This window comes from Peromyscus californicus, unplaced genomic scaffold (genome assembly GCF_007827085.1).
Source record: "Peromyscus californicus insignis strain IS unplaced genomic scaffold, ASM782708v3 Scaffold_9__1_contigs__length_137607984, whole genome shotgun sequence".
Lineage (NCBI taxonomy): Eukaryota > Metazoa > Chordata > Mammalia > Rodentia > Cricetidae > Peromyscus > Peromyscus californicus.
This window is the reverse complement of record NW_026294617.1, coordinates 90,430,840-90,445,761: the sequence shown is the minus strand read 5'-3', so window position 1 is coordinate 90,445,761 and position 14,922 is coordinate 90,430,840.

Below are 14,922 nucleotides of genomic sequence, written 5' to 3'. Positions count from 1 at the left end.
GTGGTTGTCATGATGATAAAACCTACTTGCCAGTCTCCTCCAACGAATGTGCCTCTAGCTTCTATTGCTGTTGCTAATGGGAGTACAGGCTATGGGTAGCAGTTTTCTGTAAAGTTCACTGTGAGTTTTTAATCATGCAACCTTTACTATTCAGAGAAGCCATTTGTTCTGTGCAGTTTCTTTAATAAAATGAATATTTTATATTTTTTTAAATATAAATTTTAAAATAATATCTTATAAGAATATATTGGTGACTTTAATATTGCTTAGGCTGCTTTCTCTGTCAACAAGCCATTTCTCTGCATATCTGACAACCTGAGGTAGAGATATTGGGAAGTCTATCTTTTAACTCTCTCTATGTCTTCCTCTGAGGAAGGAGTGAACTTCTGTGAGTGGGGAATAAAAGGCAACCAGAGAATTACTCCAAACAAAACTGCATGTTTAACTCCCTTGCCAGCTACATGGTTTCTTCTTATCACTGAAATTCCCCCTTCAATATCCTCTGCAGTAGATAACTGACTAACTTAGGATGGGTTACTTACTTCCTGGAGCAACTTAAATTTTCCTTTTCCACATCTGACTTCTTTGCCACTTACATTAAAGAGAATTTCCTCTTACTAAATTCCATTATCAATGTAAATCATTAAGAAAACACAGCCAAAATCTGTATAGACAGTTCTTGTTCCTACAGGGTATTATAGGTCAAGAGGATAAAACTTTGGAATGGAGTTATATACTATCTGTTTATTCTACTTTTCTTGCTCAATTAGCAAATCAGAGGAGGGTCCAATGTCAAAGATTATACACATTTATCACTGTTGCATTATATTACCCTTAACTAATAATTGGTTTTTAAAGAGCATTTCAGAACACAGTATTGTTAAAATTTCATTTGTAGATTACTATGGAAGGATAGGAAATCATTATCCAGTTGGTAAGATATGGGGTTTTGTCATACAAACTGAACTTGTGATTATAAAAATTGCCCATCATTCTCCCATTCCACAGACAGATATTTATTTTATTGATGATTCATATAAGGCTATAGGCAGGAATTTATGTTCTGCACATTCATCGATCTATTAATATTTCTTTTTCCTCAGCTCTACAATTTGCAACTGGCTTTTTAGATTAACCTATTATGGTTAATTCATAAATCCATAAATATTGTTTCAGATTCTGCTTATGCTGTAGGATTGTCTCCAGAACACATGTGCTCATGTTTGTGCATACTCTAACTTCCATGTTTTTATTGCAGAAAGAAATAAGCATGCATTAACTCTCCCTGTTTGTACTTCTCAGAAGAAAATTGAGAATGGGCATGCATCTGTCTTTGCACATGAATCTATTGAAACATTATGGATTCTTCTTTTGCTCCTCCAGCCCTGGGCCATTAAGAATGACAGTAGAGTGCAAAGGGACAACAGAAATCATTAGAAAGACAGCAAACCTTCAGCTAAATGGCAAAAGGAGATACATCAGAAGTCTAGCTTGCGCATCTAGGGCCACGTCATATTTATCAACTGAGAATTTGTTCCATAAAACACACACACAGATCAAAATATCACCTGAGGCTATTTTTCTGGAGATACTAGCTGCTTTGACCTGTGCAGTGAATGCCTCAGAGCACATGTATTGGTCCTATATTTTTCATCCTCCTCTGCTTCAACTTGTAGATTGGGTGGATGCAGCTTCTTTTATCTTTACTAATGACTTTGTATTTATCACAGGACCTCAGGACCATAATAGACCCATTCATTCCTCGGAAGAAAGGACTTTATTTTAATTTTTCCTTGAGATTTGACTCAAATCCCACTTTCATAGGAGATCACAACATTTGTCTTCCTATTAAAGTGCAAATACGGGCTTACATTTTAGCAAGAGGCCAGAACTATTAGCCATATATGTCTCTTTTCAAGATAACCTTTAGATTTTTCTCTAATAGTACAACCAATAGCACTAGATATAGTTTGTATCCCTGTTCTTAGTGGCAGAGTATAATACAAATGCTTTCACTGCTCTGATATTATCCATTATGCTATAATTTGCTTGCTTATAGGATACTCATCCATCAAATGACAATTAGAATCTATCGATAACATATCAAATCAAAACCACTTTGAATATCATGCTATTAAAAAATAAAAAGTGGGGAGATGTCAGAACATGATCCAAGAATGGAGTCTAGTGAGGAGAATCCCAAGTGCTTGTGAGAAAACTATGAAGAAACAGGAGTCTTGTGACCTCAGTTACTTCAGAAACGTTGAGTTGTTCTCAGAATGTGCTTATGTGCTCCTCCCAGATGTAGTGGATAGAAGTGAGATTACTTCAGACTATTCATTATATTGGCTATTTTTATTTGTTTATGCGTCTTTATAAAAAGAAACAACTTTTTTCCACTTAAAGCTAATGACAATATGAAACTTTCTCTCATGAGTGCACACTTTACTCATGTGACCCTTCTTAACCCTCAGAGTAAAAATTGTCTGATGCTCTGAATAAAGTAGGTTATTGCATGAGACTTTAGTCCATCTCATTTATCATCTCCATTTTCCCATATCCTACTGCCAACTATGATGGTAAACAATTGGCCAAGGAGAATATAACATGTCTTAGTTAAGCTAAAAGATAGCTTAGATAATACTGAATAGCTAATTTCTTAAATGACTCTTTAGATTCAATTTTTAGTCATTATTAAAGGAATCCTTCATGATTAGTTGAACTGTGCCTTTAGTGTTAATCAAAACCCTATAAAGTATGTCTTAATTTTTACTTTCTTCTTGCAGAGTTTGAAGTTTGAAAAATGGTGATAAATAAGAGCTTCCTTACAAAATTTCCTAAACATGTCCAAGGTGAACCATTTGCATAACCTTATGTATTCCAGAAAACATAGTGGAGTGTGTTGGTTTCCCTATGGATACCTCTCTTTTAGCTTGCTTTTAAACTTGTTGCCTAGTCTTTCTTAATGTTGTCCTTCACAGGAAAGTACAGGATTAACACACTTTCTCATTGAAAATTTTTATAAATGTTTCTTGGAGGCAGACACTCAGTTCCTGTTGCAAGTCTAATAAAACCAAGATTTTAAAGGAAATTACCAAATAGGTTTAAAAAGGAAAAAAATATATTTGGCAACAAGGCTCTTTTTCTCCCCTTAATAGAAAGAATGTTGGTTGTGGTGGCACACACCAGTAGAATTTGCTGAAGGAAGAGGCAGGAGGATCACAAGTTCGAGGCTAGCCTGGGCTATACATTTTATGGCTGGGTGGTGGTGGTGCACCTCTTTAATACTAAAACTCAGGAGGCAGAGGCAGTTGGATCTCTCTGAGTTTAAGGGCAGCCTAATCAGGACAGCCAGGGCTGTTAAACAGAGATGACTTGTCTCCAAAAACCAAAGGGAAAAAATAAAGACTATAAGCTATATTTTGTATTTTGTCAATGTTGCTATCTCTCAAGGGTGAAATGGAAATACTAAGGCAACTTAAAATGATATCAAATTCAATCCTGTTATTGAAATTTGGTCCTTTTGCTTGCATAAATGCTTCTAATTTGGTATAAACTTTCAGTTAAGTTTACAGTTCAGAAAGAATTTGTGCTGCATATTTCTGGTTTTTTTCTTTCTTTCTTTTTTGAAATGACAAGTTGTACAGGTTTAATCTAGACATTTGTCTGGTCGTTTTATTCCATCCCTCTCTTTATAATGCAGTTATTAGCCCTCTTCTTTGACTCAGGCCATATTTACACCTAAATGTAATTCCTATAATAATTCCTCAGTTACTATGTGTATTCATTATACACATAGTATAATGAATACACATTACCATACATATTTATTATATGCTCTGTGATTATTCTTTTCAGATAATGTGTGTCCTGTATTTTCTAGTATTAGAATGCCTTTTCAGAGTTCCTGCCTCAGCATTCTAATGAAATTTATTAACCACAAAGCTTCTATAAGATCATAAAATTTTATGGTAAAAATAGTTATTAATTTCCTCAGGAATTCATATAAGAAGAATATATGACTTTTTCAAATTATATTGTTATTTTGTTGTTGTTATTTATTTAAGTCAGGGAGACAAGCTGGCCTTATACTAGATATTTAGCTAAGGATAGCCTTAAACTCATGATTTGTCCTATCTTTGCCTTTCAATTAATAGGATTACACATGTACTTTATTACATTCAGGAAAAATAGGTTTTTATCTTATCAGATAGCCTTGTCCAAAGATCTTCAGAAACTATCCTATAATAAAGGACTAAGGAGGGGATGGGGGGACTTTCTCTGAAACTGTTTGCACAATACAGCTTCAGAATCCATTACATTTTTATGTATGGTTATCCCTAGACAGCCAAGGAAGACTTTGACTCTTACAAAGCCTGAATCCCGTGTCTTCTGGCTGCAATGGCCTTTTCTTAAGCAACTTTCTTGTCCTTAATGTCTTATTTTACATGAATGGCTAAATAATTTCTGAAGAAATTCCTACTTTGCTTCCATGCTGATCTACCCTGGAAATTCTGGTTTAGTCCCAATTCTACTCTGAGTAGAGATCTCTACAAAGAACTGTTCAGATTGCACAGTTGTGTTTCTCCTCTACTGCCTCTGACACTTTCATTAGCATGTAGATAGATTCTCTCTTTCTTCTGTGTTAAGCAGAAATAGATACTCATGACTTCATAAGTTCATATAGATGTGCACCTAACAGAATAATCAAGAGAATGTGGTATTGATGCACTTTCTAATTACTAATGACTACTACTCACTACTAAAGCAGGCTGTAGAAGTACAAGCTTATGATACCAAGAACTAAAGGAGGTTAGAGAGTTGGAACTCAGTCTTGGGGCCATCCAGAAGTACACAAAGAAACCCTGTGTCCAAAAAACAAACCCAAAAAATCAAGTATTATTTTTCTGTTGTGGATTATTTATGTGAAATGTATTTCTCAAAAACTCGGGGATGCCTTGAAGAACAAGACTATTTTGTAAACTAATGAGAAGTCTCGGTATCACTAAAACTAAGCACTAACTAAACAAGTAGCTTTGCATCCTAGGTTTTAACCTCCTGTTAGGAAAAATGATGAAATGTTGAATTCATCACAAAGGCCAATTGTGTATGTAAGCATACACAATTAAGATACCATAAAACCTCCAAAAAAAAAAAAACCAGTGTAATAATGAAATGAATTATAGGAGAGCAATCTGATATCTCCGATAGAGTTTATTGTTGGTAGTATGAATGGAACTTCTGATAAAGAAGAACAAAAGCAAAAACAAACAAACAGAACACAACTGCATTAAAGATATAATGCTGACTGACTGATTGAAATGTCTATGATTGTGAAGAGGTGGGTTATTGAAAATCTAAAAAAGTTTTTCTGGACAGGTCATAGCCCTTTGCACAGCCATTCATTGCTCATATCTAATTCTGACTACCCACTTCAGGAAACAGTGTACAAAAATATCCAAGACTTCTCATGCCTTTGAGTCTTTCCCTTGAGGGTCTTACTATCACGTATAATTTTATTTAAAAAGCACTCTGTATCTTTGCCCTGTTATACTTTTTTTAATTATAGGTGTCTTAGTCATTAAGCGTGTGAAGCATGAAGAAAATATACTGCTTTTTCCATTTTATTGTAGTAATCAAGTTACTTTTAAAAATACCCATTAAGATAATCCCTATTCATTTCCTGTTGCATTAGGAAGTCAGCTGTCAATCTTTAAACATATTATTCCTTTATTAATAAATGTTTGTGATATTTTCTGAGTTTATTCTGCTCTGTAGACCTTTTCTATTATAAGAGTAGATTTATTTTATTAGTTCTACTTGAAAGGCACAGCTCTGTTTCTGAATCCCATCATCAGGCTTCAAAAATACCCTAGTTACTATCCCTTCAAATATTTATTCTTCTGTGCGTATTTCTGAGCTTTAAATGTACGTAGTTTCCCTCTCATTATGATTCTATATATCTCCCTCTTCTAATTTTCCATCATTTTATTTCACTCAGCTTTAGCTATGCAGCATTTTCAGAAAAGTGTATCATTCCAGAATTTAGCTTGATGTAGTGGCACATGCCTGTATTCATATTTGAGAAGCAGAAGAGAGACTGAGGGCAGCCTGGACTCTAGCGTCAGACCCTTTCTCAAACAAAACAAACAATCTGACAACCAAACAAAACCAGTTCTTCTCTGCATCTTTCTCTCTGGTGCTGTTAAAGCATATCAACTCTACATAGATGTCAATCTCAAGTAAGAAATTCCAAACTGATTGAGAGTAATACAATGGATACATTTTATTTCATATATTTTTTACTTTCCCAGTATTTCCAAATATATCATAAAAATTACAAGATACATATCTAAAAATGTCACATTTATATATTTTATTTGTACATTATTTTTGGTATGGTTTCACAAACTGCTTTTTTAGTATGTAATAACTTAATGTGCTCAATAATTAACTATCAAAAGTCATCTTTTTTTATTCCATATGGTGAATTAGAGACCTTCAATCTGTTCATTAGGGGAAGTTTATGTGTATTTCTTTAGCTATTTTTCTCATTGTTTATTGTAAAAAAATATTTATAGTGATATATTGCAAATATTGTGTCATTTGCCAGGTTGTATTTATATTAATGTATAATATAATTTTAATGATTCTAAAAAAAAAAATCTTAATGTAAACTGTTTCTTAACTATAGTATTTTCCCTTTCTTCATTTTCTGTAGCTGTCATACATTTTTCTTATCAGTTATCTATTGTAAAAGTCATTGCTTGATTCCTCTAGTGTATAATTTACTAGTAGAATTATTTTCATTTTATTCTTTTGTTGCCAGAGAGTAAACCCAGGGCCTTAGACATGCCAAGAAATCTCTAGCCACTGAGCTTCATTTTGGCATTTGTTCTCTCTCTCTCTCTCTCTCTCTCTCTCTCTCTCTCTCTCTCTCTCTCTCTCTCCTCCTCCTCCTCCTCCTCCTCCTCCTCCTCTTCCTCCTCAATCTTCTTCTCTCTCTCTCTTTCTCTCTTCTATCCTCCTTTCCTAGCCAAACATCTTCTGGCAGTGTTTGGTCATATTTTCTTGGTGACAGGAATTGATCTCTTCATATTAAAGTTTTTTATTTTTTTTGTTATTTTTCATGTGTTTTTTCCCATATATGTTGTTTTTCCTTTACTTGAACTTTTAATTCATGTGATGGTCATAGCACACTTTCATAATTATAAAGTTGTCAAAGTATTGTCTATAAGCAAATCTTGATCCATATTGTGAAAAACACTGACTGAGCTTATAGTTTTGTTTACTGCATGTTTCATGCTGTCGTAGTTTTGACCCTATTCCTGTCAGAAGGACAAGACAGGGTCTCATTCACTTCTGCAAATACACCTATTCTTTCATAGTAGAATCTATACAGCGATTTATTAGAGTGTGTTTGTGTATAGAGTCACTGGCGTAAGTTTGTGAGGAGGCTAGAAGTTAACATTGGAATGACCTCAATTGATTCTATACTTTTCTTTTTTTTTTTTTTTTGGTTTTTTCGAGACAGGGTTTCTCTGTGTAGCTTTGCGCCTTTCCTGGATCTCGCGCTGTAGACCAGGCTGGCCTCGAACTCACAGAGATCCGCCTGCCTCTGCCTCCCGAGTGCTGGGATTAAAGGCGTGCGCCACCACCGCCCGGCTATACTTTTCTTTTTAAGGCAGGGTCTCTTACTGAATCAAAATTTATTATTGTGTCTAGATTTATAAGCGAGCTCCACCTAAGACCCATCAGAACTTGTGTGATAGATATACATCATCATGCTTCAACTTTTGTGTGAGTGTTGAAGATCCACACTCATATCCTTGTGCTTTCATAGAAGTATTTTACCCACCAGCCCTTTCCTTAGGCCCTTTAGAGGTTTATGGATAAAATCTTTAATGGCTGCATGTCAATTCACTTTGGCAGGCTGAAGTGGATTTTTAACCCAATATATAACTTAAGTAATAGGACGGATCTCTACACCCAACAAAAAATATTAAAATGTAGAAAAAAATTATGAGCTTTAAGTGAAGAAAAACACATGATTTGTAAATCTTTCCCAAAGCGTGATCCTCATGTAGTGAAGTAAAATTATTCTTCACCCCCACCTAGTAATCATGCTCATGCAAATGGACTCTGACAATCAAGGTCAACAGCTGTCACAGCCAGATGGCCCTTAACTTGAAAGTAGTTAACATGTACTCAGGTGGTTATATTTCCTTAAAAGTGTTTTATATGGTCTGTTTCATTTTTGTTATGTTCAGTAGTTACTGAACAGTTGAATACTATCAATTTTATTAAGGTAACTTTATTGAACTATAAAAATTTGAATGAGTGGATTTCTGATGGCATGATGTAATTCCCACCATATAATCCAAGCCTTCTAAACTTAAATCTTGTGGCTGATCTTAGTAAATTAAATATATTAAAGAATTATAAGTTATTTTTTTACTTTTAGAAAAACAGCTTTTATTTGATATATTCACTACCCCATAAAGTAGGAAAAATTAAGTTTTCAAGATTAACATATAAAGGGGAGCTTCAGTAATATTAAGAATGTAAACACTTTGCACAGTTTAGATGTAAGAAAGCCATGCTGGTTACTGGCATTGACACTAAAGTAATTATTACTCATTAGTAATATAATAATGATTATGTAAAAGAATGACTTAAAACTAATACCTCTGAATACAGAAAATAGTATTTTCTTGGCGTATCAATCTTTAATTTTCTCTTAATGGAGCTTTAAAAATATTTGGTATTCTTGTAGAGTTGGTTTTTGTTCATTGGTTGTTTTGACATTCATTTTATTTTTATTTTGAGAGAAAGAGAAAGAACATGAAGTTGGGTAGATAGGGAGGTGGGAGGATTGGGGAAGAGTTGTGGGGAGGGGAAAGAATTTGGTCAAAATGTACTATATTTTAATTTTAAAATGGTCTTTAAAAACTCTTATTTTCACTACAAAAGGCTATAAATTCAAAGGATAGTTTACAAAGGATAGCACACTTCTTTAATTTTTAAAGTTTTACCTTATTGGGCTCAAGGTTTTTGTTTTTCTCTTATAAAATCAGAACACTAATTATGTTGGCAGAGTAGTTGTCTTCATATTAAGTTTCTGGAAAATCATGAACAACTATTAACCAGGCAGTTTTATGACCATTTTATGAGTGTGCGAAATTGATTCTATTTTCCATCCTTGAAAAGAAACAGAGTATGGGAGAGGTATAAATAACAGCAAAGAACACTTCAAAAGCTACATGGAAGCCACTACTGTAGAAGCTTCCAAATGCCATCATATATATATATATATATGTGTGTGTGTGTGTGTGTGTGTGTGTGTGTGTATGTATATATATATAGAGAGAGGTATGTATGGGTGTGTATGTATATATTCATATCCACAAAGAATTTAAGTGGAGTTACTCTGTAATGGGGTTTGGTCAGGTGTGGGAAAATGCCTTTCACAGTTACCATAGGCTATCCAATAAAATCCCAGTCCCAGCTATGAATTACCTTTTCTAGAGTTGTTGGTCAGTATGGCTGCACAGACACTTCCAGACATTATAGGCAATTACTATATTCTTTGTTACTTTCCTGAACTTGATGGTAAAATACTATAACTAAAGATTTGAGTCATTGAACAAGGAAAGATGAAGGTTGGAGTGATCTGGGAGCATCATTCTTTCTATTTAGTTTTCATAGTGATGGAAGGTATTATGCATGCTTTTGGATGAGGAAAGTGGTCACCAATCTCAACCAGCTTTGAACTCTACCAGCTACACTAAGGATAGTCCTGGAAATATAGATCCATCAGATCAATAATAGATTAAGTGTTAGGGGAGAAACCAACAATTTTTGCACTTTATTTAAAGCCTGCTCCACAAGGTGGAAGACATATCCAATACTGTTAATGGATCTAAGAACATACATCTAGGTGGGGCATATGCCCTAGGGAAGAATCTGCTACATTATTATGCAAAAGTAACTGTAGTATTAAAGCAGCTGTAGTATTAGGCTGACTCCTAAAGATTTGTCATTATACCCATAGACTACAGTGTCTCTCAGCTCTTGTTGGAGAAGCTTTTGTTTGCTGTAGATAGTGATTAACACAGAGACTCACTGCTTGTCACTATGGACAACATGATCCAATCATAACAATCAAAACATGGATGGAGGGATGTTCATCAAGTCCTACTAGCTCTGGAGCTATTAAAAATTGGTGGCTGTGCTGGGCAGTGGTGGCACACGCCTTTAATCCCAGCACTCGGGAGGCAAAGGCCGGAGGATCTCTGTGAGTTTGAGGCCAGCCTGGTCTACAGAGCGAGATCTGGGAAAGGCACAAAGCTACACAGAGAAACCCTGTCTCAAAAAACAAACAAACAAACAAAACAAAACAAAACAAAACAATTGATGGCTGCTAGGAGAGGGAGAGCCAGGGATATGAAATTCTCAAGTTAAAAATTATGGACTGTGGGTCAAAGAGAGTGAGGACATTATGGTCGTTAAAATTTGGGCTCTTGGGATTGCATGGAAATGTGTTATAAAGACAGAAGTTCTATATAGCATGGCTTTCTCATTTACCAACAGAGATCAAGAGTTTGTTCTAAGAACAAAAATAAGTTGTTTATTTGTGCTAAATTGGATTAATTCATTTCTTACTTTAACTGACCTGATGTTTCCTTCATAACATTTGGGTATGCTCTTGCTGGTGTTTCTCTGGCTACTCATTTCTGGTTTCCTTCTTTGCCTCATGTTTTGATTCAGGTGAGTTTTGGTACAGTTGCTCAATGAACTTTACCGGGAAAATAAAATTTGAGCAAGGTCATTAGTAAAGTTAGGATTGCATGTTTGAAGAGAAAGGTTTCTGAGAAGGGGTGTCAATCAGAGCTATACTCCTCCAAAAGAACTGTGTATATCATTTCAGATAAAAACAAATATCTAAGTACTTCTGGAGCTGAGATAGGGAGAGAGGCAGTAAGGGACTAGAGCTACTACAATCTGTGAAAAGTCATTTGATCTGCAAATTCTTTGTCTTTGAGGGAACTGAAGAGCTATTGAAAGGTTTGATCAAGGGAGTTGCATGACTAGCATACTCTAAAATATTGCACTTTAGGGGGTAGCATTACATTTTGTTTGTGAAGGGATTTTATAGTCAAAGACTGAAAGAAGAGATTTCATTTGGGATGCAAACATTGCAACAACATAGGTGAAATTTAATGAACTTTCTGAAAAAATAAAGCAGGTAAAAGTTATGAGAAATAACAGGATACTGAAAGTACTGTGAAAGTAGAACTCAGAGAATTGACTGATAGCTTAGATAATGAATTTTGAAAGCAAAAAAGGACTCAAGAATTAGTTACTGGTTTGGGAAATTGGGAAGTTTGTTGACTTTTGTTAGAGGCAAGGTGCATTGAAACAGGTGGCTGTGGTAGTGGTAGTTAGGGGAATGGTCACAGTAAGATGTATTATTTGGATATGTTGACTCCAGAATGAACACTGGACATGCATGGGAAGAAGGGGAAGAAGTTTGACTATGTGTTTGAATGAAGACCACGATTTTTCTTTACTTTTTTTTTCTGCATTTGGATGTATTAGCTGAGAATAATAACATAAGGAGGCATGTAGGCCCTTGAATCTCAATTATCATAATTTGCATATGAATTGAGAAAAGTACCAAGCACATAACCTTTAATAGCATCAGTATTAGAAAAAAAAAAAAAGAAAACAACAGTAAATGAGAAGAGAAGGAATGATCACGGTGAAAGGACAGTGCTAAGAGCATGAATTCTGGAGGCCGGGTGCAGACACAACACAACTGTGTATGTTTATGTATTTTCTCATCTTAGGATGGCTTGGGAGTATGTGCAGTCAATTCAAATCTTACTTCAAATTTTGTATTTTTATATTTCTAAAATATGGAAGCACTTTGGCAAAGTTGAGAAGTAACAAAGGGTCATGGCTCCTAATCAGTCAAGGAGGCATAAGTGTACACGGCTATGTTGTACAGTCTTCTGTATTGGTGACGCCAAGATATTTGATAGCCCTGGAGTATCAAATGCATTTTTCATTTAAGAAATTTTCAATTAATGGTAAATTTATTGGGATAGGTCCTAGTATGAGCCAGGGAACATAAACTAATAGTGTATTAACTAATACTTCAGATGTTGTTTGGTCAAGTAACACTTCTATTGAACACTGAATAAACAACTTGAAAATCATTAGTCATATTGATGATGTTTGCTTTTTACTTTTTCTTTTTCAATCAATATTCATTTTTTCTCTTTTATGCTTGGACATTGATTCTTGCACTTTATGCATGCTAGTCAAGTAGTCTACCATTGGGTTATACAGTAACCCAGAAAATGCTCTCAATAGATTTGAATTATGCAAGTTTGATCAGTATGATTTAAAGTAGAAGCTGAATAGTAAAATTAGACACAGAATGCAAAAAGAATATTTTTGTACTTTTTTTTAACAATTGAGAAGTAAAAAGTGTCTGTCATTATCTGCTTGTTGGAATTGTTGCCTAGAACTTTTTTTGTCTGCAACAGTAGAACAATAACATACATAAGGAAATATCCATCATATCCCCTAACTTTTATCACCTCTAATATGTTTTTCTGTAACTTCCTTAACACTTAACAAATTCTATTAGCTATTATATCCCATTCTTCACTTAATATCTCTTTGTCATGCAAATTAAATCATTTTTTTTCACTCTTTTCCTTCAGGTTTCAACAGCTTCCATATAGCTTTTATGTTGGGCACCTTTAATTCAATCACCTCACAACTACTGTGAAAAATATTTCACTGTGCTAAAACATGACATGTTTTTATTCAAAATATGAATGACTATGCATTACCTCCAAAACAGGTACACATTTAATTTTACCAAGGAAAAATATCTGACTATTCCACTCCTTGGTTTAAAAACTATCTTCATTAATTATCACTTGCTTGAAAAAAAAATCAATTCCCTTGATTATCCATGATAGGCCCCATGACATAGAGCTCCTGTTTGTCCTTCGGCTGATAGGTCCCATGACATAGAGCTCCTGTTTATCCTTCGGCTCACATTGTACTAAGATTCAGAAACAAAGGTAGGCGAAGAAATGCCTAAGTTTGTTTAATAATGTATCTCAAGGACATCAAATATTTGACTTGAGTTAGTCCTTTACAAAATGGATAAACAAGTGGCTGAAAACGTTTTAGTAGTTAAGAGCACCCACTGCCTCTATGAGCAGTCCTCCTGCAGAGGGCTACAGTTTAGTCCTCAGATACAAGTTAGACATTTCCTCAACTACCTGTAATACAGCTCTTTTTGACTCTGCAAGCACCTGCATTTACTGGAGCACATCTGTCCCACAGCCATGCCCCACCCATATAGGCACACAATTAAAAATAAATTCAGTCTTTCAAAAAATGAATAAATGAAACCTTTCCTGTGTTTTGCTATGGATATCTATCATGTTTTGAGAATATAACTGTGATCATCCTTCATGCAATAGAATAGAACAGAACACGTAAGTGTCTACAGATTTCTAGATTTTTTTCTGATTGTTCTATTTGCTGGGTGGAACTTTAATGACAATGTCCATGATCTCAGACTGGATCTCCCCATATTCTGGGACTACTGGCATTTACTACCAAATCTGACTTATCCTGCAGTTTTATGATTTCCCTGCTTATTAATTGGGGAAGATAACTTCATGAGGTTTTCAAACAATTTTAAAAATTATCTTTAAATATTATTTGTATGTATGTTCTTGCCTCGGTGTGTACATGCAGCTGCCTGTGTGTGCCACAGGGTCAATGTGAGGTGGGAAGACAGCTTCCAGGTTTCGCTTCTCTCTTTCCACAGTGTGGGTCCTGGAAACTGAACTAGGGTCATCAGGCTGGGCAGCAAATGCTTTTGCTTACCATCTAGACAACCGACTTCATTTGGTTCCTTGTGTTAACTATCTGTTTCCCATCTACTTTAACATCCCATTCAGCATCTCAAAAGACTGCTACTGTGTTCATTTTATTTTGACAAATAGTTTAAATTGTGTAAGGGAAACTTCTTTAAGAAAGTAGTAGGAATATATGGTAGTAGTTTGTATTCATATAGTCTGGTTAGAAGTATGAACATGTGCTCTTTACTCATCTATGGATGTTGAAGTTAAGAACAGGTTAGAGTTTGACACTTTTTAAAGCATACCACAAGAAACCCATCCAATATAAATCACAACTGGGACCCACTACAACTCAATGTCCTACTGAACAGTTCATTGTAGCCAAAACTCCATCCTGATTACATATTTTATGAGCTTACTACAGAGTGAAAACTTTTACATGACATGACACTGCAAATGAATGTTATTATTATTTTTTCATTAAGTAAATGACAATAATGAAGAAAGAAACAGCTGTTGCTGTCACACTCAATGCCTCAGGAGTTACAAATCTGCCCACGAGGAAGGAGACAAGGGGATTCAACCCTGAGCATGTCTGACAATACCTGTCGCTTTCCACGAATGATTAAGTCAACTGAAGCACACGCACCATTTAAAATAACATGTAAGGCTGACATGGTAGGCTGGCGTTCTTTACCTAACAAAAACACATTTTTAAAAGTACATTCGTATAGTAGCGCAGTGATCTGAAAACTACATTACTTTTGACTCTTAAACAATAGAAATATTTGCTAAGGAAAAATTATGAAATTTAAAAAATAATCCTTTCTATTTACCAGGTCTCTAAAAATGTAAAATCAACATTATATCACATTAAGGAAAAGTATAACTGACAATTTATATTATTATTCCCAGTGGCAAATTGTGAGACTCAATCCTACTAAGTAAATGCAAAATCTTACTTACATAGCTTGAGAATTGGTCACTTCTGGTTTATCTCAACTAAAATAATAAAGTTCAA